The sequence below is a fragment of the Chinchilla lanigera genome, unplaced genomic scaffold (assembly GCF_000276665.1).
Source record: "Chinchilla lanigera isolate Chin_1 unplaced genomic scaffold, ChiLan1.0 scaffold00002, whole genome shotgun sequence".
Classification (NCBI taxonomy): domain Eukaryota; kingdom Metazoa; phylum Chordata; class Mammalia; order Rodentia; family Chinchillidae; genus Chinchilla; species Chinchilla lanigera.
The window spans coordinates 10,231,357-10,256,726 of NW_004955403.1; the positions used below are offsets into that span (position 1 = coordinate 10,231,357).

The 25,370-nt window shown below is 37.5% G+C and overlaps 1 protein-coding gene across 2 annotated transcripts in view; it reads right to left on the reverse strand.

Moving 5' to 3' along the window:
- The window catches only part of Gulp1 (GULP, engulfment adaptor PTB domain containing 1), a 248,388-nt gene that overhangs the window by 151,576 nt on the left and 71,442 nt on the right, over window positions 1-25,370 (reverse strand). Inside the window, exons 1-2 of one of the 2 annotated variants that reach the window (XM_005373327.2) lie at window positions 19,632-19,746; window positions 2,604-2,702 (exon numbers count right to left, since the gene is read on the reverse strand). The gene's annotated coding sequence lies outside the window, so the exon portion shown is untranslated. Of the gene's footprint in view, window positions 1-2,603; window positions 2,703-19,631; window positions 19,747-25,370 lie in introns of those variants that run through there. The other variant, XM_005373325.2, reaches the window with a different exon arrangement.

The window sequence follows — 25,370 nt, forward strand, 5'->3', positions numbered from 1 at the left end:
CTTCCACTTCTGCATCTACTATACATACTAATGTAATCCTGCTTTGTCCTTATTTATTGCACTCTTTTAAAATGTAAATACAGAAATTATCATTTATATTTTAAAGTTTTCACTGAAATAATTTTCTCAATGCACATCATGTTCTAAAAGTAAATTAAACCATTTTAACAAGAATGTACCCCTAAGTCAAGGTTTTCATATAATAAATGATACCATCATTGCACAAAGAGTATAGAGCAGATTAATTACCACTTTGCAGCACAGAGAACAACATACTGATGAGCAACAACTTGGTACATTCAATTATTTCACTGAAATACTAATTAATTTATGAAGAATTCGTTCATTACAATTACATTATACATAAATATTCATTTTTTTACTCAATGAAAACCAAGTTTAGCACTGTAGAAGTGAAGGTTAGTTTATACACCATGATTGGGCTGGGGAGTTAGCTCAGGGGCACAGTGCCTGCCTGGCAAGCTCAAGGTCGTGAGTTCGATTCCCGGTACCAGAAAAAAAAAAAAATTGAGATGAAGTTTATATACTATGATTAAAACAGAGTATGATTTACTGACATAGATGTACTAAGTATAAATTTGAAAGCATCACTGAAAGCAAAACAGCTTTCTTCAAATTCTTCAGTGGCTTAATGGTTTGTTCTTTTACATGTAGGTGCAGAAAAAACACGACACCGCTTCTGAATATGATTTAAAATTTTTTCCACCAAAGGATTTCCCTAGAGACTTTTCAGACAAGAGTGTTGTTATTCTTACCTGTTACAGGAGAAAGTCAGATAATAACAGACTTTGAGCTCCTTTTCCCTTTACTTTTTAACATCCCACCACGTTTTCATCTATTTATGTTACAACTATGTTCTTCAGAATTTCTGCCTATACATTATGATGTCCATAAGAACATATCTTTTAAGGCAACAAAAACTTAAAATCACACTATAATGTTTAAATCTAATCTTTACATACACACTCTAAACCAACACTTTCTTTTTTTGTACACTTTCTTGATCTATCTCTTGCCCACATTTACATTGAACTTACATTTGTCTTAAAATGACCCTTAAATTTCAGTCTTCGTCCATGAACAATCCTCACATTCTCTTTGTCTTTCCATTGTTTTGGTTTTAAACTAATATAGAACTTTAGTGACTTTATTCAGTTTTGGGCCTCTTCTCTTTTCCACTCTTTATCTTTGACATTAGTTTATAATAGATGAAAACCTATTTTATGCTGATCAATAAAATCAGACATTCTGTGCAATTCTTTGCCTATTTGTCTATTTGACTGGTGGGAAAAATAATTACAGATGAAAACAAGAAAACCTCACAAAAAGTTTGAACATTTAAAGATTATTCTAGTACTTTTGGAGAGATTGTACAAGCCTGAAGACAAGAGAAATGAGATTGATAAGGCAGGGTTAAATGATAAAATGTACAGAACAGAACGGAAAAAAACAGTAAATGGAGGCTATGTGTATTAAGACAGAAGAATTTCACCCACATCTAAATTCACTAATTACATTTTCCATTTGAACCATAACTCTAATCACAGAGGTAGCAAATACAAGTCAAAGATCATAACTTTAAGAATGTGAGATAATGATTCTAATCTCTGGTCTATTGAGTTTGGTTAATCTATGTGAATACAGCACACAATCAGAATATCCAGAGCTCAGATGAAGTATGTAGCTGAGATGGCACCCAGTGACCTCTGCCTGCTGGTATTTATGGCCTTTTGTGATTTCTGCTCTCGGTAGACAAGACCTAGAGCCTAATGTCTACAACATAGAACACTACAGAAACAGTGGTATATTGGTTTCCCGTGGTTGCCAAAACTAAGAACCACAATGATTATTGAGTGGGTTCAAAGAACAGAAACTTATTCTCCAACAGTTCTGGAAGCCACAAGTCTGAAATCAGGGAGTTGTAAAAGCTGTGCTTTCTTAGCAAACTACAGCATCTGGGTGACTCCTGTATGACTGGTGGGTGCGTCACACAAGCTGAAGAGAAAAAGATGTCTCTGACCACATCTTTACAAGGTCTTCCGCTGTATTTTTAAAGATTCATACCACTGAATTGAAGGTTTATCTCATTAATCCAGAATGATCTCATGTAACGGTCTTTGGTTATATGACTTTCCAAATAATTTCACATTCTCAAGTACTAAGGGTTCAGACTTCAATACAAATATTTTGTTTGAAAAATAATGAAGAAGGCTAGGGGTGTAATTAGGTGGTACAGCATTTGTTTTGCATGTATAAAGCTGTAGATTTAATTCTTAGCACAAAAATAAATTAATAGTAATAGCAATAACAACACCAACAAATAATACATACAATGTCACAGCAACTTACTTTAGAGGCAAAAAGCAGCAGAGTGATAAAGGAGATAGAACAAATGATTTCTGAAGTTATTTTTAAAAAATAGGTTTTTGTTCCTACTTTCAATTTTGTTTTCTTTCAGATGTTTTAGCATTTTTATAATAAAGCTATGTTCTAATATTCAGTAAAAATAAAAACATTAATTTTAAGGTTCCAAATTTTTTTTGGAATTGATGGGAAGTATAACAGCAGTCATTTATTCTTACCTGAATATGCCCAACTATAGCTGATGGAATCTCCCAGCACAACTACACGTCTTCAATCATATGGTTGCCATTAAAATTCTCCGTCTATCACTTTCTCTCCTGGGAATATGAGACAGAATCACATATAACTAAAAAAATAAGATGATGGTTGGACTTAATAGACAAAATAATTACACTTACATATAATTTATTTTGGGGGGGTGTACCAGGAATCAAACTCAGGGCCTTGCGCTTGCCAGGCAGGCGCTTATGCCACTGAGCTATATCCCCAGCCCATACATATAATTTAGAGATTACTAAACATCTCCTAAACTTCTAGTTTTATTTCCAGTGGAAGCTGAAGAAGGTATCATACAGTAGGAAAGCAATAATAAAATGTGTACTTTTCCTAGAAAAGGAAAAGTTCCAGACTGCTAGATAATAGCAAATGGCAGTACCGTTAAATGATGAATTTCATATTTTAACTTCTAGATATATTACTATTACAACACAAACACAGCCACAGCTGCTTCACAGCACACCCCTCTGCCCCCCGTGAACTGTACAGGTGCACAGCTAGCTCTCCCCTATCACTAATTAGACTAGCCAAGCTCACACCCTGTTCTCCACCACTAAGAAGCCAGAGGGCAGTAGTATGAGAAAGCTCGGATTCACTTCCATTTTCATTACATTTTGATTGCTTTGCAAAACATTTTGACACCGTGTCCTTTTGTTCATCATCATGCTATAACTAGAGCAGACATAGCAACTGATTAAGACTTTTAAATTTTTATCCCAACAGACACAATTAAAAAGTTTTTCCTAGTAGACACAACAGCATGTGTCTTCCTTTAACTGAGTCATTTCAAAGGTACTTCGACATAAATTCAACAGTAGCAGAAAGCTTCACAGGATAAGATTTCTTTTTGCTATATCACCCAACAGAAATGAGAAAACTAGAGAGATGTGTTGACACATACTTGTAAACCCAGCTACTCAAGAGGCAGAAGCAGGAAGACTGCAAACGGAGGCTATCCTAGGTAACTTATTAAGACTGTGTCTCAAATAATAAAATCAATGAAAAGAGCTGGGATGTAGCTCAACATAGAGTGCTTGCCTGGCATGCATAAGACCCGTGGTCCAAACCTCAGTATGGGGTGGGGCAGGAAGGATGAAACATATATCTCATTCTTTTGTCCAGGTCTTCCACAGCTTTGTAATAAACATCTTTATGCACATTAGTAATACCAGAACTATATTTTTACTTTCTTCAGTAACAGATGTCAAACATTTTGCTCTTACATCTGTGTTTGCATCTAAGCCATCTGAATTCCAAAACATTATCTTTTCCCATGTTGGGCATCATCATTTTTAGAAGCCATTAATCTATTTGTCCCCTTTTTTTCATTTTCTAAAAAATCTAGAAAAAAATAAAGATGAAAAGGAAGGAAAGAGGGGAAAAAGGAGGGGAAAAGGGAGCTCTGGATCTTAGCTTAGGCTACAAAGGGGCAAATCTGGAGGTAACATTTCAAGTGCAAAATGTTTCTTTGGGAGATGATCTTAGAAACCACCAGTAGGGAGAAAAGAAGTGAGATACATACTGAAAGGTCTTGTGCTAGACAGTATTATCGGCAACTGTTGGCAACTGAAGCATAATTTGGATCAGCAAATCTGACATCCGATGTAGAATACAGCTCTGATGCCATTTCCCCAGAAGAATGACAAGAGATATTTACACACCAACTCTCATTCTTCAGTAGCTGAGCGCTGCTCCCAGGGGCATTAACTGCCTGAGGTTTGCTGCCTGCTTTCTTTGGCAAAGTTGCTTTTAGAGAATCCCTTAAGTAAAGAAATACAAGAACTAGCCCTGGAAATTCTGCAGTGTGAACTGCAGCAGTAAGGGGAAAAGGTCACACATAGGCAGATCACCAACACCATCTGCCACAGAAAAATCTACATTAGAATATAAGCAGGGCATATTTTAAGTCCACTTACAGAGATTTTACTCATTTTAGGGATAAAGAATATTTGTCCAGTGATGCTCTTGTTTATTAAATCATATGTATTATCTTAGGATGCATGGATGCTACAGTGCATTTCATGTTTCCTATAGCAGCAAAGGCTGTGGTTCTATATACGTCCAGGTCTAGAAACAGGTCTGTTCATCTGAGACAGGGAACTTCAAACATGATACACAGCAAAGTACACAGTAAAAAGAACCCCAAGTTCTTTTAATGGATCTTGTTTATCTGTCTTAGGCAAGATAAAAGAAAAGATGGGAGTAAAAGTAGTTCTCTTTTTAGGGTAAGAGTAATTTTCCTATGGATGTTGTGGTGAATACTGATTTTACAAAGAAAATTGGAGAGAAATTATCCAAGATAATATAACCATTAACAGGACTATTCAGTAAATCCCATTTTTAAATATTATGAGAAAGTAAAAACTTTCCTTAGAATGGTCAGTTCAATTCTGGGAGCTTTCATCTCTAAGTCATGACAACTAAAACAGTCTTATTGCAGAAAATACTTTTCTAAATGGGAATATTTTATGCAGTGTGACAGAATAAAGAAGAGCAAAAAATATCCACATCAAAACAGGAACAAACTCATGTGTATCTCTGCCTTTCTTCTTAGGAGAAATGTCATAGACTCTGAATTGGATCTATACTTCCACGCCTGGTGTGATTAGGTTTATGCATAGAAGGAATTTTGAATACTCTTGCAAAAAATGAGATAGGCTTATGAACTGCTTTGAAAATAGTTTAAAGTAAAAAACTCATGATTTCCAATGTAAATAGTACTTAAAATTTTAGTATGAATATAATATATTCAATGAGACACTGTTTTGCCACCATTTTTTGTAATTCTCATGCTATTTGAAGATGTATAGAAAATTAGATACAGACAATCACTCTTTTCCTCAAGCCTTTATCTTTTCTAAAAATACTAAGTTAGGGAAAGCATTAGAATTGCAACATGACTAGATGTATCAATTTGTTAGTATAACACTTCTTGCCTTTTAAATTCTCCATATACAATAACACCAAACTACGCTCATAAATCAGGCCGAAAGGTATTTCCACGTGTGACAAACTGACATAGTGACCACCATTATCATGCTAATAAAAGGTTTTCAAAATCATTTTTTCTTTTTTACTTAGATTCAAGAACCTAATGATATTTCAATTTACTTTGCAAATTGTTGTAAAAAAAGAAGCCTACCTACATATGGATCTCCCACAGACTCTCAAATTCAAAAGCATACCAAATCAGATCTTGCCTGATTCTATTTTCTTTGCCCTTTTTTCACTTTTCTCCCTGTGTGTCCTATTACTTTAGATTTTTAGTAAACAGATAATACAATCTTCACTCTAATTACTCATGCTAGAAATGTAGTATTCCCTTACCACCTATATGCAATTAAATTAGAATAAATTCAATTCTATCTAATTCAACAAACTGCTTTCTATTTCCTCCCCATTTACACCAAGACCTATCCATTCTTGGCTCGCCATGACTTTGCTACTAACTCACCTAACCATATCTCTCTTTGGACAAAGTACAAACCCCTTTAGAAGGTCCTCAAGATGTATTCCCCGATGTTTCACCCCAGTCTTCGAGGCAAAGGTAAAGTCCTTGTGACTTGGGATGATTTTCTTGAATGACTTGGGACAGTCATTCCTGTGCATTTTGGTCTTACTAAGAGAGTGGGTGGCACATATATCATCATGACTGCACCCCCACCATCCAAGGAAGTACACTGCAAAAGTAATTTAGTGTATAAATCAATAATTCACTGAGCATCTACTGAATGCCCAACTGTATTAATCATTAATAAGAAGAAAATAAATCTATATTGACTTTTGGCTTAGTCAGTGTAATAAGGATTATATTCATGGCAAGGTCAGGCACTGCAGAAATATACAGGTTCAGGAAAATTTTCCTAAAAGAGATGGAACCTGAGAACCTTCAGTCAGAAACTATCCAATGGGGAAGTTGGGAAAGGTCATAGCAGACAAAAAAAATCTCAAGAAAATGCTCAGGAACAGAAAACAACATAGCAACTTTAAGGATAGGCAAATGATAGTGATAAAGTGAGACCACCTCAAGAGTTTGTTCTGCCAAGTAGAAGTGAATTTACTCTGATTGAATTGCATGTAAGTGGTAAAGGAAGTAAGGATTAATGCCGGATTTCTGGCCCGAGCAATTAGAATGAAGACTGTATTATTTGCTTACTCGAGAAGGTTTGTGGCTGCCACACTGTAAAATGTGGATTACACCTTAAAGGTGACAGGAGTGAAGGCAGGAAATTGTTGCGGTAAGATCAGTGTCTTAGGAAGATGGGGTTGCAATGTGACTCTTAAGAGACATGCAGGGGATGATCAGGCTGATTACAATTTCTTAGAAATCTGTGGGAATTCATTAGATGATAAAAAAATAGAAATAGACTAAAGACATTAACATTTGTAAGCTAGAAAATTGCAAAAGTTCTTGGGATTTAATTTATATAGCATAGGAATAAAACAAGATAACTTTGATTCTGGACTTTTCTACTCCTACAGATATCTAGAAGGACCAAGAAGTCATATCACCTGTTATCTTTCCATATGGAGTCTAAATTCTGTACCCTTAGCTCTCACTCTGGAAATAAAAAATGATAGTCTAAAACTGAGAATACATAGGAATTTTAAATTTACCTATTTAAAAAAAAGTCAACCTAGTTCCTTTCAGGGTATTTGAAATGGAGTTTTCGAAGTGTTTTGAAACTCACTAGAGCAAGGGACTGTCATGCTAGTAATATTTCAAGAAAATCAAGATATATGTGTTAATAGGTATTCACTAAGGAACATGTCAAAATGTAAAAAATCATCTTTAAAAAAGTAAATATCACCTATATTAAACTAAAAAGCAATATGTAAACATCTCCCAATTGTTCTCTTTTTCTAAAACTAAAATTGTACTATACAAAGAATTTTTCCCTATTTCTATTTATAGTGCAATAGTTTTACATCATTCACTAAATCTTCCAATAAATACTTTAAGACATCATATAGGAATAGCTCTTTGGGGGGGCGCTATTCTGATATTCCACATTTAAGAGCTTTCCATTTATTTTTTTCTATCTACAAAACACTACAATGGACAGACAAGTAATACAGTGACTAAAAAGCACAATTGTAGCTGCCTTGGCAAATATTGTATACTTGATTCTAAATCTCTAATGGTAATCAGGATATCCCTCAGTTTTCTCATTCATATGATCTAACAGTGTTTATTTGAGAAGAGGCTTTTTTTTTTGTACTGGGAATCGAACTCAAGACCTTGTGTTTGCTGGGCAGGCTCTGTGCCACTGAGCTATATTCCCAGCCCCTAACAATGTTTATTTGAGAAACAAATGACTTCAAAGTTTGGGAAACACTGAAAGTATTGAATGTTGGCTATATATGTTGCCTGATATATGTTATAAGATATTTATTTAATCTGATTGTTAGATACAAAAGTGTGGAAATTACTAGATTCCGATCTAGGTATAATCAAATTAATTTTCCTGGAAAAATTAACAAATTATATTCCAGAGAGTGGAAAAGTAGCAAATTTCGCCTCAATCTCCTAATATTGTATATATCAAGATACTAATAGTTCATTTTAGTTCAACAGGAAAATTGGATTATAATATTAAAAACTTAGCTCATAATATAGGTATTTTTGCATTTCCTTGTAAGGATATTATTATATCCTTTTGCTCATTTTTTTTTTTTTTTTTTTTGTATCGGTAATCAAACTCAGGGCCTTGTGCTTGCCAGGCAGGCGCTGTGCCGCTGAGCTACTTCCCTGGCTCTTGTGCTCATTTTTCCTATTAAATCTCTTGTGCTTCACTCAGTTTTTAAAATTGCATCATTCATACAAAGTCTGCAGAAAGAGAGAGAAGAATTTGTTTTGTTTGCCGGGGTTGGTTTTGTTTCATTTTTGCCTCTTCTTTTCTCTCCCAGTATTAAAACAGCTTTTCCTGACATATGTATTTAATGCAATTAGGTAAACAGAAAACATTTTAAAATTATTGCTCTCAAATTTAAATTCATAGATTTTTTTCTAAAACATTTTAAAAGTATTAAAGAAACTAAAGGAAACAAATGAACATTCAAGAAATAACCATTAAAGGTTCAAGAATGTAGCTCAATGGAATCACGCGTCCCAAGTTCAATTTCCAGTACTAAAAAAAAAAAAAAAAAAAAAGAAATAATCAGTACTAAAAAAAAAAAAAAGAAATAATTGATCGACTATTTTCTTTCAAGTTTACCAATACTAACACAATGCATACTAATATTTTAACTATAGAAAAGCATTATTCTTTGTCAAATCTTTTATGTGAGGATCTAAATTTCTGTATATTTCCTGCAGAGACTCATTGGAAGCCATTCTTCCCCTGACAGTACAGGCTGTGGTGAAGCTGTGGAGAAGTCTGCAGCAGGATTCCTGCTGCCTGTGCTGACAGTTGGGGAGAGGACACTAACTGGTTGTGGGGTCCCAAAGCAATGGGAAGCTGGAGAGAAAAAGCTACAAAGAATGGCTTTCACCCCAGATAGCTCACTTGAGATGTTAGTAAGAATTGCCTCCTCAGTATTCTATAGCCATGATGAGGAGGAGACCAAGGAGAGAAAACAAAGAGACCAAGAAAAAGCAGCTGCTTTTGCTGCACCACTAAGAGAAACAGATCCCAGGTCTGATTCCCGGGGCTCCAAGAAGAACTCGACAACTGCATTCATCTGCTACCACTGCTTAAAGCCAGGCTACCTCAAGAGGAACTGCTCTAAGAGGCCCCATGGGCCATGCCCTGGATGCAAAGGAGACCACTGGAGATCGGTCTGCCCTCTGAGGTGGAGGCCCCAGAGCTCAGACCCATGCTACCAGTTAGTCCAACAGGAATGAGAGGGCTTGGGGCATGCTCTGCCTTCTCCCTCTGGTCAGAACGTCATCTCCATCGAGGAGTCCTGGGTAATCATGACTATGGAGGAACAAGAAAACAGCCTGTTGCTAGTCACAGGTGCAAGTCTCCCGGTCCTTCTTTTCAATCCTGGCCTTCCTTCCAGCCATCATACCTCAGTGAAAGGAGTCACTGGTGAGGAGGTAATATGCTATTTTTGACAACCCTTAGGCTGTAACTATTTATTAGATCCTTCTTGCATATCTCTGTCTTCCTGAGAAACCACTTTGAAGATACCACCACGTATTACAGCAGCCATTGATATTTTCCTACTAATCTATCCATAACTGTGTTAAGTTTGTAATGTTCCTATCCTATTTCATAATGTATGTTTATTATTATGTGTTTCCTACAACAACCATTGAGAATAGTTAATGATTTTTCAATAGGTCACTCATGTATAGCTCTATTTATTTTCTTTAGAAGCCACTTTGAAGATACCAAAGTATAGCACAACAACTCTTGATAATCTCCTACCTCTTTTGTCTCTAACTCACTATTATTTGTCTATTTGTTTTCCTGAGAAACTATTTTGTAGATAATAATATGTAAAATGATAAGCATTGATAATTTCCTACCATTTTGTCTGTAATTTGCTAAGTCCCCCCTATTATTATGTTATCCTTCTTTTATTCTTTAAAATAAATAAATAAATAAATAAATAAATAAATAAATAAATTTCTGTATATTTAAGATACACTTGGAAAGCATGACTTTTAATGGCTATAAATGTTTTAATTAATACTGTTTCATAATTAGAGGGACCAGTATAACATCATGACTAAAACTTCAGTTTCTGGAGTAATAGCTTCAGGTTCTAATCATGAAGCTGTACCAGATGGTGACTTTGACAAATTCTTTAAATTCTCTGAGCCATTCATTACCAAAGTTGTTAAAAATTTTATTGAATTAATGCTCAAATTTTTACCTAATATGTTTTATACATATAATTAGGTTTAATCCTTTGTGCCTTTCTTTTTTCTTGTTGTTTTTTTGGTTTTTTTTTTTTTTTTGCAATAGTCTCACTGTGTCATTTGGAATGGTTCTGCACTCACTATGTAGCCGAGGCTGGCCTCAAGCTTACGGCAATCCTGCCTCAGCCTCCTGAGTGCTAGGATTACAGGTATGCACCTCCACACCCAGCAATCCTTTCTGTCATATCAAAAAACACCACAGATACAGAGTCTGGCTGTGAAGCTTTCAGGAATAGAATTTTTATCTAATAATTCCCTATACTTTTAGCCCCTGATTTTCTTTCTTTTTCCTTCTTTCATTCTATACTTCTTTCCTTCGTCTTGTAAGATGAAAATGGCAAGACCTTACTCTCTACCTTAGAATTTTAGAATGTTAAAATATATTCAGGTGATGAAAGAAAATATCCATACATCAGCCTTAATAACTTTTCTTGGTGCTGAGTTAAAATACCAGACACTCAAAGTTAAAGGGGGAAAGGTTTACTTAGCTCACAGTTTGTGGAGGTTTCACTCCATAATTGGTTGGCCCCAAGGCAGGGTGGCACATGGCAGATGGGCAACTATTCAAGGCAGGCAGAGGACAGCAAACGCAACAAGAGAGCACAAGACAAGCCTCCTTCTGTCCCTTATATTGTATCCAGTCTACTGGAATCAGGGCAGGGCCAATCAATCAGTGGCTGATCCAGCAATCACCCACCCTTCATCCGAGCACCCTTAATCCTAGCACTGAACCGTGACTCAGTCATAAACTCTAGATTCAGCCACCACTGAAAAAGCCCCATCTAAAAGTACACGAGGCTTTGAGCGGACATCTAGGCACAGAACATAACAACACCTACGCCAAAAGCTACCCTTAAGTTTTTAAAGAGCTCTATACCACTACAAAAGCTGTAGACTCTGAAAATATATTTCAGAATTGAAAGTAGAGTATCCACTCAATAAAGGCGTTTATTAAGCATTTTCATAAATAGTCAGACAATAAGGAATGTTCAAATGAAGAAAATCATCAATCAGTGGTTGATTCCTTAATTAAAAGGCTAGCAAGCCAGCATTCATTAATTTAGCTTACATAAAAAGTCATTAGTTTAATGTATCTATTCCTATGCAGTTTAATTTTTCTCATGAGAATATCCATGAACTGTGTAAGGTATTTAAAGACAAGCTTCTGTGAACCATAATTTAGTCTTCAATTTCCTGCATAGTGGTAGGAGGGGTGGGGCCAGGAGCTTTATTAATCTCTGTCTTTATTTTAAGTTAGTTACAATTATATTGTAATTGTTTATCCATTACTTTAAATTATAAAAACATTTCAATACAATCTGAAATACATTTTATAGCAATATAATCCAGTACAAAAAGTACTGCGTTTGAAGTAATCTCTACTTCGAAATTTTTAAGTTTCTGTAAGATATCATGCGGTCTTTCATCAAATTTTGGTTCAGGGATTATTATATCAATTACATCTTCACTTCTGTTGGAGATAATAAAGATACACTTTTAAAACTATAAGCAGATTTATGAGAGATGAATTATTTCATAAAGCTGACAATGCAATGTGCAAAGTAGAACATTTTCTAATTTTAAAACTACACAAAATGAATAATCTCTTCATTATTGGTGAATTAATATATATATTACAATACAAGCAAATAAAAGATTTCTTTACTACTGAATAGAATTACTCCAACTCTACAAACCTACTTTCTTATTTCTTTGAAGCTCTGCACAAGGACAATAACTAAGTAAACCCTTTGTGTCCTACTAACTGCTCCCAGAAGTTCTGGGGTAATAATGTGCTTTGAAACTGCGACCTCTACCACCTTTCTACTTCTTACAGATTTAATGCCTACTAGGTGATCACAAACAAATGGATTGTTAAAAAGTAAAGCATGAATTATTAGTACTTGTAGAACTAGAAACACAATCCAAACTCCATTTTAAAAGAACCTTATAAGACAAAAACCACATGATCATCTCAATAGATTCAGAAAAAGCTTTTGACAAAGTCCAACATGCATTCATGATAAAAACCTACAGAAAATAGGAATAGATGGTCTTTCCCTCGATCTGTTCAAAGCCATCTGTGACAAACCAACAGCCAACATCATACTAAATGGAAAAAACCTGGAAGTTTTTATTTTAAAATCAGGAACAAGACAAGGATGTCCACTGTCACTCCTATTCAACATAATTCTGGAAGCATTAGCCAGAGCAATTAGACAAGAGAAAGAAATAAAAGGAATAAGGATAGGAAAGGAAGAAGTAAAATTATCACTATTTGCAGATGACATGATACTTTACATGGAAGACCCCAAAAACTCCACAAGAAGACTCCCTGAATTAATCAACAAATTCAGCAGTGTAGCTGAATATAAAGTCAACACCCAAAAATCAATAGCATTCCTATACATAAACAACAAACAGACTGAGAGAGAAATTAAGGAAACTATACCTTTCACAATAGCATCCCAGAAATCAAAGTATTTAGGAATCAATCTAACAAAGGAAGTAAAAGATCTATTCAATTAAAACTACAGTACTCTGAAGAAAGAGATCAAAGAGGATTTCAATAAATGAAAAAATATTCCTTGCTCATGAATAGGAAGAACCATCATTCTGAAAATGGCCATATTACCAAAATTGTTGTACAGATTCAACACAATTCCCATTAAACTACCATTAGCATACCTCACAGATCTAGAGAAAACATTCCTTCAATTCATCTGGAACCAGAAGAGACCCAGAATAGCAAAAACAATCCTGGGAAACAAGGACAAGTCAGGTGGAATCACAATCCCTGACCTGAAATTATACTACAAAACTACTATAATAAAATCAACATGGTACTGGCTAAAATACAGACCTGAGGATCAGTGGAACAGACTAGAAGAAACAGACAGAACCACAAACACACTCAGCCACCTAATCTTTGACAAAGGGGCCAAACAAACTCACTGGAACAAAGATAGCCTCTTTAATAAATGGTGCTGGGAAAATTGGCCTGCCACCTGCCGAAGACTGAAAAGAGACACAAATCTATCACCATGCACCAAACTCAAGTCAAAATGGATCACAGATCTCAATATTAAAACAGAAACACTAATTCTATTGGAAGAGAAAGTAGGTAAAAATCTTGAACACATAGGGGTAAGCAGGGTTCATGAACAAAAACCAAACTGCACGTGAAATACTTCAAAGAATCAACAACTGGGATCTCATCCTACTGAGAAGTTTCTGCACATCTAAAGAAATCACCAGCAGAGAAAAAGAAAACACACTAATTGGGAAAAAATTTTAGCTGACTGTCCCTCAGACAAAGGTCTTCTATCTAGAACATATAAAGAATTAAAAAACATCAGCCCTTCAAATTCAAAGACCCAATCCAAAAATGGGCATCTGAGATGAGCACATACTTCTCAGATAAAGAAATACAAATGGCAAGTAAATACATGAGAAAATGTTCAACATCATTAGTTATTCAAGAAATGCAAATTAAAACAACATTGAGGTTTCATTTCACCCAGAAAGAATGCTATCATTAAGAAATCAACCAATAACAAAAGCTGGCGAGGATGTGGAGAAATAGGAACTCTTCTCTCCTGCTGGGGAGACGGCAGACTGGTGAAACCAGTGTGGAAATCACTTTGGAGATTCCTCAGTGAACTAGGCATAGAGGTCCCATTCAACCCAGCTATTCTCCTTCTGGGTATTTTCCCAGAAGATCTGAAAACATCCTATCACAGCAATATATGTGCACCCATGCTTATAGCAATGCAATTTGTAATTGCTAAATTGTGGAAACAACCTAAATATCCATCCACTGAAGAGTGGATAAAAAAATGGTGGTACTTTTATATAATGGAATATTACTCAGCTATAAAGAAAGATAAACTCGAGGCTTTTACAGGTAAATGGTCACAACTGAGACCATACTCATAAGTGAAATAAACCAGACCTCCATGTTTAAGCAATGTATTGTCTCACTAGTGTAAGAACCTGAAAGAGTGAATAAAAATTAGGAGGTATGACAGCTATTCTGAAATGAAAAGAAAATGCTTAAAAGTAAACAGCAATGGGATGAGGGAACAGAGAAAAGAAAGAAGGGGAAATTATGTATGTATGTATATACAGGATAGCTAACATAGTTGTACTACTGACTTCTTTCACTTTCCTGAAAGGAACAGTTAATGATTAATTATTTGATCAATCTTGCATGTCTCTATTTGTTTTCCTGAGAAAACACTCTGAAGATATCAATACGTAATAAAACAACCATTGTTAATTTCCTACCACTTTGTCTGTAACTCTCCATTGCTGTATTGTTCTTATGCTATTTTGTAAATGGATGTCTGTTTGTTATTGTTTTCCTTCATTTTTAAAATAAATTTTTAAAAAATTAAAAGAACCATATATCAGATATGTGGGTCTACAATTCACAATTTCATTTTGAGGACCAAACTTCCATATATATCACAGCAAAACAAAATATTATAAAGTATCAGAAAGATCTCCCAAATATCAGCTTTTAAATAAATAAAAGTTTTGCTTGGGGAAGTTCATTTTCACCACTGTTGCTTTATAGAAATGTTATGACTATTTTTCTTCGCTCTTAAATTGATTCAAATATGTTATACTATATAAACATCCATTGCTCCCCCAAAGATACCTGATTGTCTCTATTATTTTCTTTTTTTTTATTTTAAAGAGTAAAAGAAGGGCAACAAAGCAGTAGGGGGATACACCGAATTACAGACAAAGTGGTAGGACATCATCAATGTTGTTGTCTCTATTATTATCTTCTCCATTTTTTCCTTCACTATAAACATTCAATCCCAAGTTACTCAGAATTCAATAAACTGTAATTGATGAAGAAGTTGGAATGCAAACCATGTATTATATACCTGAATCAATCCCTTTTCCACTCTCATAAGATGTAGTAGATTCTAAAACGAATGTATTAAAAATGTAAAAAAGTAAAATAAAATGAATGTATAAAATGACCATAAAGGACAAGTGCTATATTTACCAAACTGTGAGCCTCTTTCTGGTCAGTCTTCTCCCATATTTTCCTTATCAAAAGGAGTTTGTTCTATCTTAACAAACCTTTAAAAATATTTCTAACTTTTTAAGTTGTTCTGTGGTACAGGAAGGTAGTTTCTTATCTGCGAGCAAAGACGATTGTGATCAGTTCATTTAAGTTTAGTTTCCCCAAACCCAATGATACAGTTCAAAGCAGTCACTGCTGTCCTCTTCTTCATTCAGACTTATCAAGAGAATAAAAAGTGAGATAAATGTCAACATAATAAGATGTTTAATTTCATCTGTCAATTAAACACATCACATTGAAGTCTTGTCAAAATAATCTATAGGATACTTGGAATGTGACTCTAATATTGTCCAGCCTCTTTTCTCCTATAGGTATTTTTCAAAAGAATTCACATTCAACACCATGTTCAATAGCATGTTACCAACTACAAAAGATGTGTTTCAGAAAAAAAATTATGCCTTGTGCTGAAAAGGTAAAATTTATATCTAACATTTCCCTTTCCCAACAAACACATCAGACTCTGCATTCATATGTAAACTTTCACAAAGATGCTTCAACACTGAGCTATAGAAAATAGATCATGTACTACCAAGTGTGTCTAATACATGAGCTGTGAGTAGTAGTTTAAAAACATAATTGAAGAAAGAGCAGTCTTCTCAATTCTCTGAATCTGTTTATTCAGGGGGAAACATTAGCATGAGCTGTGAGAAGTTACACCCCAGGAGAAGTCATCTCTAGATAAAACTGAGTAACCTGGTCATCCCTTTTCTATGCATGAAAAGTTATTTCAGAATAATATACAATACAGCTAATAAGGACAATACTGCCCAGAGCACATCATTTTTAGATTTTGTTGCAAGTATTTATAGCAAAAAAGTGACATAAAAGGACAAACTCTTTCAGCTTCATTGTTTGAAATACAGCAAATTCAATGTCTTAGCTACATTAATGAATCTCTACTAAATATGACTAAGAAGTTAAATCTGTAGTTTATAATGATTGTACTATCTTTATGATTGCTTTTCCTTTATCTTCTCCTGGTTTTATTCATCCAGTGAATGTTTCCCAAACACCTGCCCTACAGGTCTCACTGCATTGCAAACTATGAATACAGATGGAGAAATTGAGCTCCTTATCTAGTGGAAGGGACATACACTAAACAAATTATAACATTGACTTTTACAATGCTAAAATAGATGGCAGACTACTAAGAGCTTGCATCTAATTTTATTCTGAATTTCTAAGTTAACATTACATAAATTAACTGTTGATGATGAATTTATTTCTTCTCACTTTTCAAAATACTTTCACTGATCTAATGACATTCTCTTTTCAAAACTACTCTGTCTCATATGTACAGTTCCATTTTTCTTCTTTCACCAAAGACAAAATCAATACTGAGTTGAGTTAGCAGCATCAGAACAAATCATACAACTTTCCTTTTTCTGACAAGGAGGATAGCATGCCCTGTTTACATGCTAAAATTTTACCATTTGATTTCACTTTTTGTATATGAACTTTTAGTGATTTAGTGATAGTAGTAAAAAGGAAATCTCTTACCCACTGTAGACAAAATATAGTCTTATGAGGAAACTGTTCCATGCTATGAATTATTCTCAGTAAAACTAATGACATTTATTTCTTTTTCTATTAATACTTGCCAAGAATATCTGCTACAGCAGAAAATGGATACACTGTGAAGTTTGAGATAATGTAGTAATGCTTGTACAAATGAACAGAAATTGCTGCCTCACGAAGAAAACAATAGTACTCACAATACTTGCATTCTGTCAGCTGTATTACAAGTATGGTAACCACGGCTCTGCATGTCCAAATTAGACAAAAAAATTACATCACTTTCTTTGGACCTAGTGAATGCCTAACAGATGTCTGGGAGAGATTTGGATGAGAAAAGGAAAGGAGACAAATCTTATCAATAGATCATAAGATCCACCCTGCCAAAAATCAAGGAATAAGACACTCACACGCAATAGTTACCCAGTGGTGACACATACACTATTTGGAAGATAACCACATCTGACATTTTTAAAACTCTGTGCTTTTAGCCAGTGCTACATGAGATAACTCTAAGAATCTGCTCAAAGACTGCAGAAAAGCACTTACTTAAAATAGAGACAACACTCTGAGATATAATCCTTACTACTTTTTAAAAGTGAACTGCCTTATATACCTGCAGATGTCAACATTATCAAGTAAGTTTAACTTCTTGTAAAGCTGTTTAGATATTTTTAAGTGTCACCTATGGGTTGAAGTACCCATAAAGTAATGAATAAAAATTAAATTGGAAGGAAAATTTGTGAATTAAATGAGGAGGTAATAAAATACTCAATGAGATCCAAAGAAGGCATCAAAAACTACATGGGAAACAGCTATTTCTCATTCATAGTTGGCTTCATTCAAAGCAAAAACACATGCAAGGCCAGTTAATGAGCAGGTACAGTTCCTCTAACCACGGCACTCTGCATACCACAGTGATTTCTCACTGCACTCTCTCTAGCCAGCTGGATGCCTTAGGAATGCCTGCCATTCCAATAAACCCATCAGAGTGTTCTAGCTGCAACACTCTGGAAAACCCATGCTCTAGCTGGTGGAGTAACCCTAGCCTGACGCACTAAGCGTAAGAGGCCAGGATGACGACATATCCACAGCTTGCATGGAACCTGTTCCCCACAGGAACGCAAGCTCTGCTTATGCAGAACAGGGAAGTCCCTGAACTAAGAAGTTACCTTGGATGCTGGGTCAGTCTGTTGCTAGCTGGAGCAGAAAGCACATGACACGCAGAAAGAAAATGCTTTACACATGTTTGTAGGCAGTAGAAATCATGAAGAATAACCATGAGGCCAGTTCGAGGCCAGCGTGGGCTACAAAGTGAGCTCAAGGCCAGCCTGAAGTGCATAGCGAGACTTTGTCTCAAAAAGATAAAAAGAAGAACTATAAATGATCAGAAACTGAGCCAGAGTAACCCTGTGGAGAGACATGATCTAAGAGAAAGTGTTTTTACCAACAGACAAAGCAAGATAGAAGGGAGCTGTCTAGGTCCCGGTCCTCACAGAAGAAACTCTGGCACTAGGGGCAGAGAGAGAGTCTGCTGAAAGAGTTGCACTGGTCGCTTTTCATTTCTGAATCGCAGTCCCTTCTCTGGGTTCAGGTGAAGGCCAGCCTCCTGGCTGGAGCTCCGGTCTTCCTCCGCTTAAACTTGGCCTTGCTGAGGTAACCCCATTGAGTCTTTTTCTTTGCAACCAAAAGAACTTAACATCCTCTCTTCTAAAAACAGCAAAGATTTCACCACGTACAGCTCTGTAAACTACGTTATATTTACTCTAGCCAATTATTACACACCCCAAGAAAGTATAATTATACCGCTCCGATAAAAGGGAGAGGAAACCACACAAATATGTTACACATCTCAAGTCACTAAAAAAAGTATAGTACCCAAAAAAGAAAAAATGCTCTCATGGATAGATATCTGTCCTTCTGTAGCCAACTCAAAAGCAGAAGCAACCAACACATGCTGTGACTTCTCTTCCCTCACACATGAAGTCAACATTTTGCTGTGGCTCTTGTATTTTTTCATAGCATGAAGCACTATGTGTATTGTGTTTTTACTTATTGAAGATGACACTAAATGCATTCTTAGACTTTATCTGTGTAGCAGAAAAATACATTCTTTCTCACCTTTATGTATTTCCTCAACACTAAAAGATCCCGCACGTTTTTCTTAGATTACTCTGAGTTATATGTTGGATTTATTTTCTCATAACATAAAAACATGAACTATGAAATCTTCCCTTACTTACAAAATTATGTCTTGCTGTTTGGGAAGAAGAAAATAGGAGGGTTATGGGTAGGGAGAAGGTGGCAAGAGAGAAGAGGAGGACATGTAAAGCAGAAAGGAGGTAAAAATTTAAGAGAAAAATTCAAAACGGAAATGTCAAAAGACCTGGACTGACAGCTACACATATGCACACTGAACAGCACCAGATTCTCATTTCCCAGGGTTCACAGGGGGACCTCACCCCTTCCCACCTTTTCGGTGAACAAAGCCCCAAGGTTGGCAGGCAGGCTGCAGCAGGCTGTCATCACGGAGAGCTCTAAAGGATTCGCCATCACTGACGGCTTTCCCAGTTCTCATGCACTGACGCTGTCACTCTTCTTAATGACTGCAGGATAGCACTCCTGGTCACAGCCACCCCCGTCTGAAGCCAGCCATCCTTTTATGGGAATACAGACACCCGCATTTCTGATTCAGTATGGGAAGTGTTTCCTTGGGTCTTATCATACATTTGTCACACCCTCCTTCCAGAAACTGAAACTCAACAAAGAAATTCCACTTGCTGGTATGAGTGAGCCAGGCTACAAAGAGAACACCTGTTATAGCTCTGGGAGCCTACCTATAAATAAATGCCTCCTGGTTCTCTGCTCCTGTGCCATACCCACAAGCTAAAGCACCACCTTGTTTCTCCCTGGACTCCTGGGGCTAATCTATTTCCTCCAAAGTGCCTGGAGCCTGTTCAAAGTAACCTTGGACCTGATGCTTCTGTGGAATTCAACCGTGCGTCCTGCGGCTGACAACACCCCCAGCACCTGTCCTTCGTCTAACATCCTAGCCTGTCCTCGCAGACATGGGCAAATGCCAAGATAAAGTTGGAAGGAATATCAGTCTACTAATTAAAATGTATTCATTTAACCACTATTGGTTGAATGTCATGTATATATCTGCATGACAGTGATACAACAATGAACAAAAAACACCCTCTGCCTTCACAGAATGTATGTTCTAATTATCTGAATTCAGAAACTGAAATTTAACTACATATAAAAAGGTAAAACTATTGTTCATTTATTACCAGAAGAAGTAAAAGTATGTGAGCTTGTATCTGTTATCTAATGTAAAGGAAGTATCTGGAATATCATCTCAAAATATAAGACAAAGAGTACAAAACCTATTTCCTTGACTGACAGAAGCACATGATTCAAGCAATAAGTTGCCCTATAGTGCAGACTGTCTTAGTTACTTTTGTTGTCCCTGGGAACACAACTAATACTTGCAATTAAAAAAAAGAGAGGTTTATTTCGGCCCCTAATCTGTAGCGGTTTTAGTCCAGAGTCAGCTGCTCCAAGTCAGGATGGCAAAGCAGAGGATTACGGTGGAGGTAAGCTGCTTACAACATGTAGAACAGGAAGCAGAGAACAAGGAATGGCAGAGCCAGGAAGAAAGATAAATTATTCCAGGCCATGCCGCCAGGTACCTGCCTCCGCTGAGCAGACCCTACCTCCCAACAGCAGGCTAGCAACAAGCCCATAATACAATCAACTTGCTAAAGCTCCACCTGTAAGTGCACGAGGCTTCGGGAAAACATCTAGATATGAACCGTAACATTTCTCCCCAGCCCCTAAAACATCCAATTGCATCTCTTTATCTAAAATGCATTCAGTACATTTCTACGAGTTGCCAAGGCCCCACCAGTTCCAACACTGCAGCAAAGTCCAAGTCTAAAGGCTTCTGTGAGACTCAAAGCAAATTCCTAACTGTGAGCCCCTGTTGAAATCAAAAATGAAATAAAATAGAATAAAAACTGCCAACATGCAAAAGCAAGGAGTAAACATGTCTGTTCCAAAAGGAGGGAAGAGGGGTATAAAAACCAATAGGACCGAAGCAAGACTGAAACTTTTTCCAGGGTAAACATTAAGTCAATTAGTTCCATGTCCAGCACCTGGAACAAGTTGTGGCAAGATGTGTTCTCCAGGGGCTGGGGATTTAGCTCAGCAGCACAGTGACTGCCTGGCAAGCGCAAGGTCATGAGTTCAATTCCTAGTACGGGGGCGGGCAGGTAGTGTTCTCCAAATGGCTTGACTGGCCACACCCCTACAGCACTGCAGGTGGTTGCAGTCCTCATGGTTTCTCTCCTAAGTGGGCTTTGCTTAATCCTTACAACTTTTCTCAGAGGGCGTGGTGATATGCATCCTGTGAAATCAGTTCTCTATGCAGCCTTTCTCTAACAGACTGCCCTTGGACCCTCTTCTCAAAGCAATGTCTTTCACTTTTGCAGGCCAAAGGGTGGGTTGTGCTCTTTCCTGACATGCCCTTAAGCCACTTTTCCTATGTCTTCCTGCAAGGTGCTTGGCTACTCTTAACACTAATATATCAGCAACCAAGCTCTCCTTAAATCCAACTTTGTGGGCCCCAAACTTATGGGAGCTTTAGCTATGCAGTTTGCTTTTGATCTTCAGCATAAAGCTGGCTGAAAGCCACCCACAGTATCCATGCCACAGCCTGAACATTGAGCTGCCCTGAAATTTCCTCCAACAGATTGACTGGTCTGGGGCCATCCATCCCTTGCAAAGGACATGTGCAACATGTAGAAAAACTTTCTGTCAGAGCATAATTGTTATGGCTTGTGTCTGGATGTCCCCCCAAAGCCTCATGCAGTCATGGGTGCGGGTTTCTAGAGTTTATGATTGATCCATGGTCCAATGCTGGATTATGGGTGGGAGTGCTACATCCATCCTGGGACAGGTAGTTTACATACAATACAGGAAGGGAAAGAGGCTTGCTCTTCCCACTGCCACTCCTCCCTTTTGTTCTTGTTGCTTTTGCTGTCTTCTGCCACCATGAACTATTGTCCTCTGCCATGTGCCACCCTGCCTTGGAGCCAGCCAAGTATGGACTGAAACCTCCACAAACAGCTAAATGAACCTGTCCCTCCTTAATTTGGGGTGTCAGGTATTTTGTCCCAGCAAGGACAGCAAAGTAACCAAGACAATAATGCACACAGTTCTGCAGTCCAACTGCCACTGGAGTCCTTGTTCCCAACCTAAATCTCCTGAGTCTGGTCTTTACAGTCCGAATCTCAGACTGAGCTCCAATCTTAATTTCCCATCAAACTTGGTTTACAGTACTCTAGGGCTTTTTCTCCAGACAGTATCTCCAGCCCTTTCCAAGCTCCTTACATGAGCCTGTTCTAAAGGCTTCTGAACCACAGTCCTGTAGCATTATATCAGCAACCTCATTTCTGGTACCAGTACCAGCCCTAGTTACTTTCCTTGTCACTGGGACACAAAAACTTCACACCCACAACTAAAAGGAGGAGAGGTTTTATTTTGGCTCAATTTCCAGAGGATTTAATCCATAGTTGGTTAGTTCTAAGGCAAAGTCTCATGGCAGAGGGGAACTGCTCATGGCATGGAAGATAAGAAGCAAGGAGTGAGGGAGGACAGAGACGGGGAGGGAAATAAACCCTTCCAGTCTAGGCCTCTGCTGACCCACTGCTATTGACCAGCCTCTGCCTCCTAACACATTAGCTATAAGCCCCATAATCCCATTATCTCTCAAAGGTCCCATCTGTATGCACAGGCTTTGGGGGGAACATCTGACTCTAAACTGTGACACATATAAAGCTAACACACAGAAAACAGCTCACGTGTTTCCAGAAAGAGAAGGGAGAGGTGCAGATGCACGGAACGGTGACGAGGGAGAGAGGAAACAGAGGCTTATTCGGAGGCAGTACAGGATTCTCCAGCAGGAAACACAGAGCTAGGTACAGTTAACACTCAGAAAGAAGCAAACGCAACCTTGCCTTCTGTCTTGAAATTTCACACAACATCATGAACCTTATAAACCCCAGATCTCTCTAGAAAATGTATTTTTGCTTTCTGTGGCAGAAACGCTTGCTTGTTTTGTTTTTTCTTGCTAAATCCCACTCACCGTGCAGCACAACACTTCTAACCCAGGCCCTCCTCCTCTCTCAGCCTCTCCTTTGGCATCTCTTTGTGTCCTGCCAGCTCTGCTTGCTTCACTGCTCTGGCTGCTGGAAGTGTCACAGAAAGCTGCCTCCTCGGACGGGTGCCATTCAACAGAGCAGGAAGAATGGACAGCTGCTCTTGATCACTGTTTTCCCTGCTGGACTCCGCAGTTCCATCATTTGATCTGACCCTGGCATTAGGATGGAATTCACCGGGGCTGGGGATTTAGCTCAGCGGCAAAAGCACCTGCCTGGCAAGCGCAAGGTCGTGAGTTCGGTTCCCGGTACCGGAGAAAAAACCAAAACCAAAAAAAAGGATGGAATTCACCTATTAAATTAATGCTCTGAGTACTTGTTCTCTCTGGGTCTGCCCAGCTCTTTCCTGCAGTGATCTCGGAGGGCCCCCGTGACAGTCTTTTCATGGTCTTCTGACTTTCTAAGAGCAGTGCTGCCTCTTTCGCTTCATCTTAGCAAGCAGGCTCCACATGTCCCATAACACAAGCAGCAAACTTGTAAAAAGACCTGAACCAATACTCTTTCAAGAATTATCAACTTCCATTTAGTAAGTACTGGCAGTCCCCAAGTATTTTATGCCTTCTCATAAACAGTCTGACTACCAGGTATATTTTACAGTGAAAAATGGCAGAAATAAAATTCAGCAACATAGGCAAATATGTATTTTTCTCAGCAGGGAAAAGGAGGCATACAGTCTGTTCCTATGAGTCCTCTGGAGTACCTGGCCTGTCATTTAACTTAAAAAAAAAAAAAAAAATCAAGCTTTGCATGGGAGATTAACTCCAAAGCAAATAAAATAGCATCTCCTCAAGATTAACTAACCTACCCAATAGATCTGAAAAGAAGTTCTAGAACAGATCATTTATTAAGGGAATACGTTTCTACATCCAGACCAGCACACAGTCGTGAGGCAGAGGTTCCTGGACAGTATTTCTAGCCTGCTGCCTATCATTAGAAGCACTTGTTTTGCCAAGGAAAACATTCCTAATATGTTTTATGCTAATTAAACCATGGTGAAGATGCTGTCAACAGTAATTTTTGAAATCTTGGCCCAGCTACATTTGTAAGTGGACACAGGCTAGAGCCCTCCGACAATTTTCTCAACAATCTAGATATGAGGATCAAAATGGAACACGAATGCGTGTGTGTGTGTGTGAAAATTGTGTGTCCATCATATGGTCTATATGGCAGCATATTGATACAAATTACGGACAATATCAGAATGAGATTCAAATTCTCCCCCTTGAAGAAACCCACAAATTTGCAAGGCATGTGTGCTCAGCACTCCCCTCCCCAGAGAAAAAGGGGAAGGTGAAAGGATGAGGTGACCATGCGTCACAACCGTTCTCTTTCCACGTCACAGTCCACCTCATAGTTCATTATACCGGCCTGAAGACAGAGCATTCCAGATTAGCTAGACTTCATTAGAACTCTAACATGGACGCTGAAGGCCTCACGTCAGGTTGAATATACTTCTTATAATTTAAAGCCTTCGCTTTTCACTAGGAATCTCTCCACAAGTATCTCTGCACTGACTGTGACAGAAACTCAAGTTCCAGGGACTCAGAAAGTGGTTTCAGTGGATTCCCCCCATACAACAGAAATATAAATTCCAGCACATACAGGCAGCAGGGATTGCTCTGGTGCTGATCCGGAAAGGAGCTTCCATTGCTTGAACACAGGGAGAAGGATGATCAAGTAGCCATCAATGAGGATCAATTTATTTATTCAACTATAATAAATGATTCTCCTGAGCAGCACACAGGGAGGGCAGGTAGCTCTAAAGAAGACACATAATAAAGTAGTAGCAGCATACATTAAGCCCACTGCAGGTGAATTGAACATTTTTTTTAAATGTACCTTCTAGACAGTTTCAGTATTTTAGGTCTGGGGCCAGGGATTTAGTTCAGTGGCATAAGGGCCTGTCCGGCAAGCACAAGGTCCTGAGTTCAATTCCAGCACCAAAAAAAAAATTGGATCTGATACATTCAACAAACATCAAAATGAC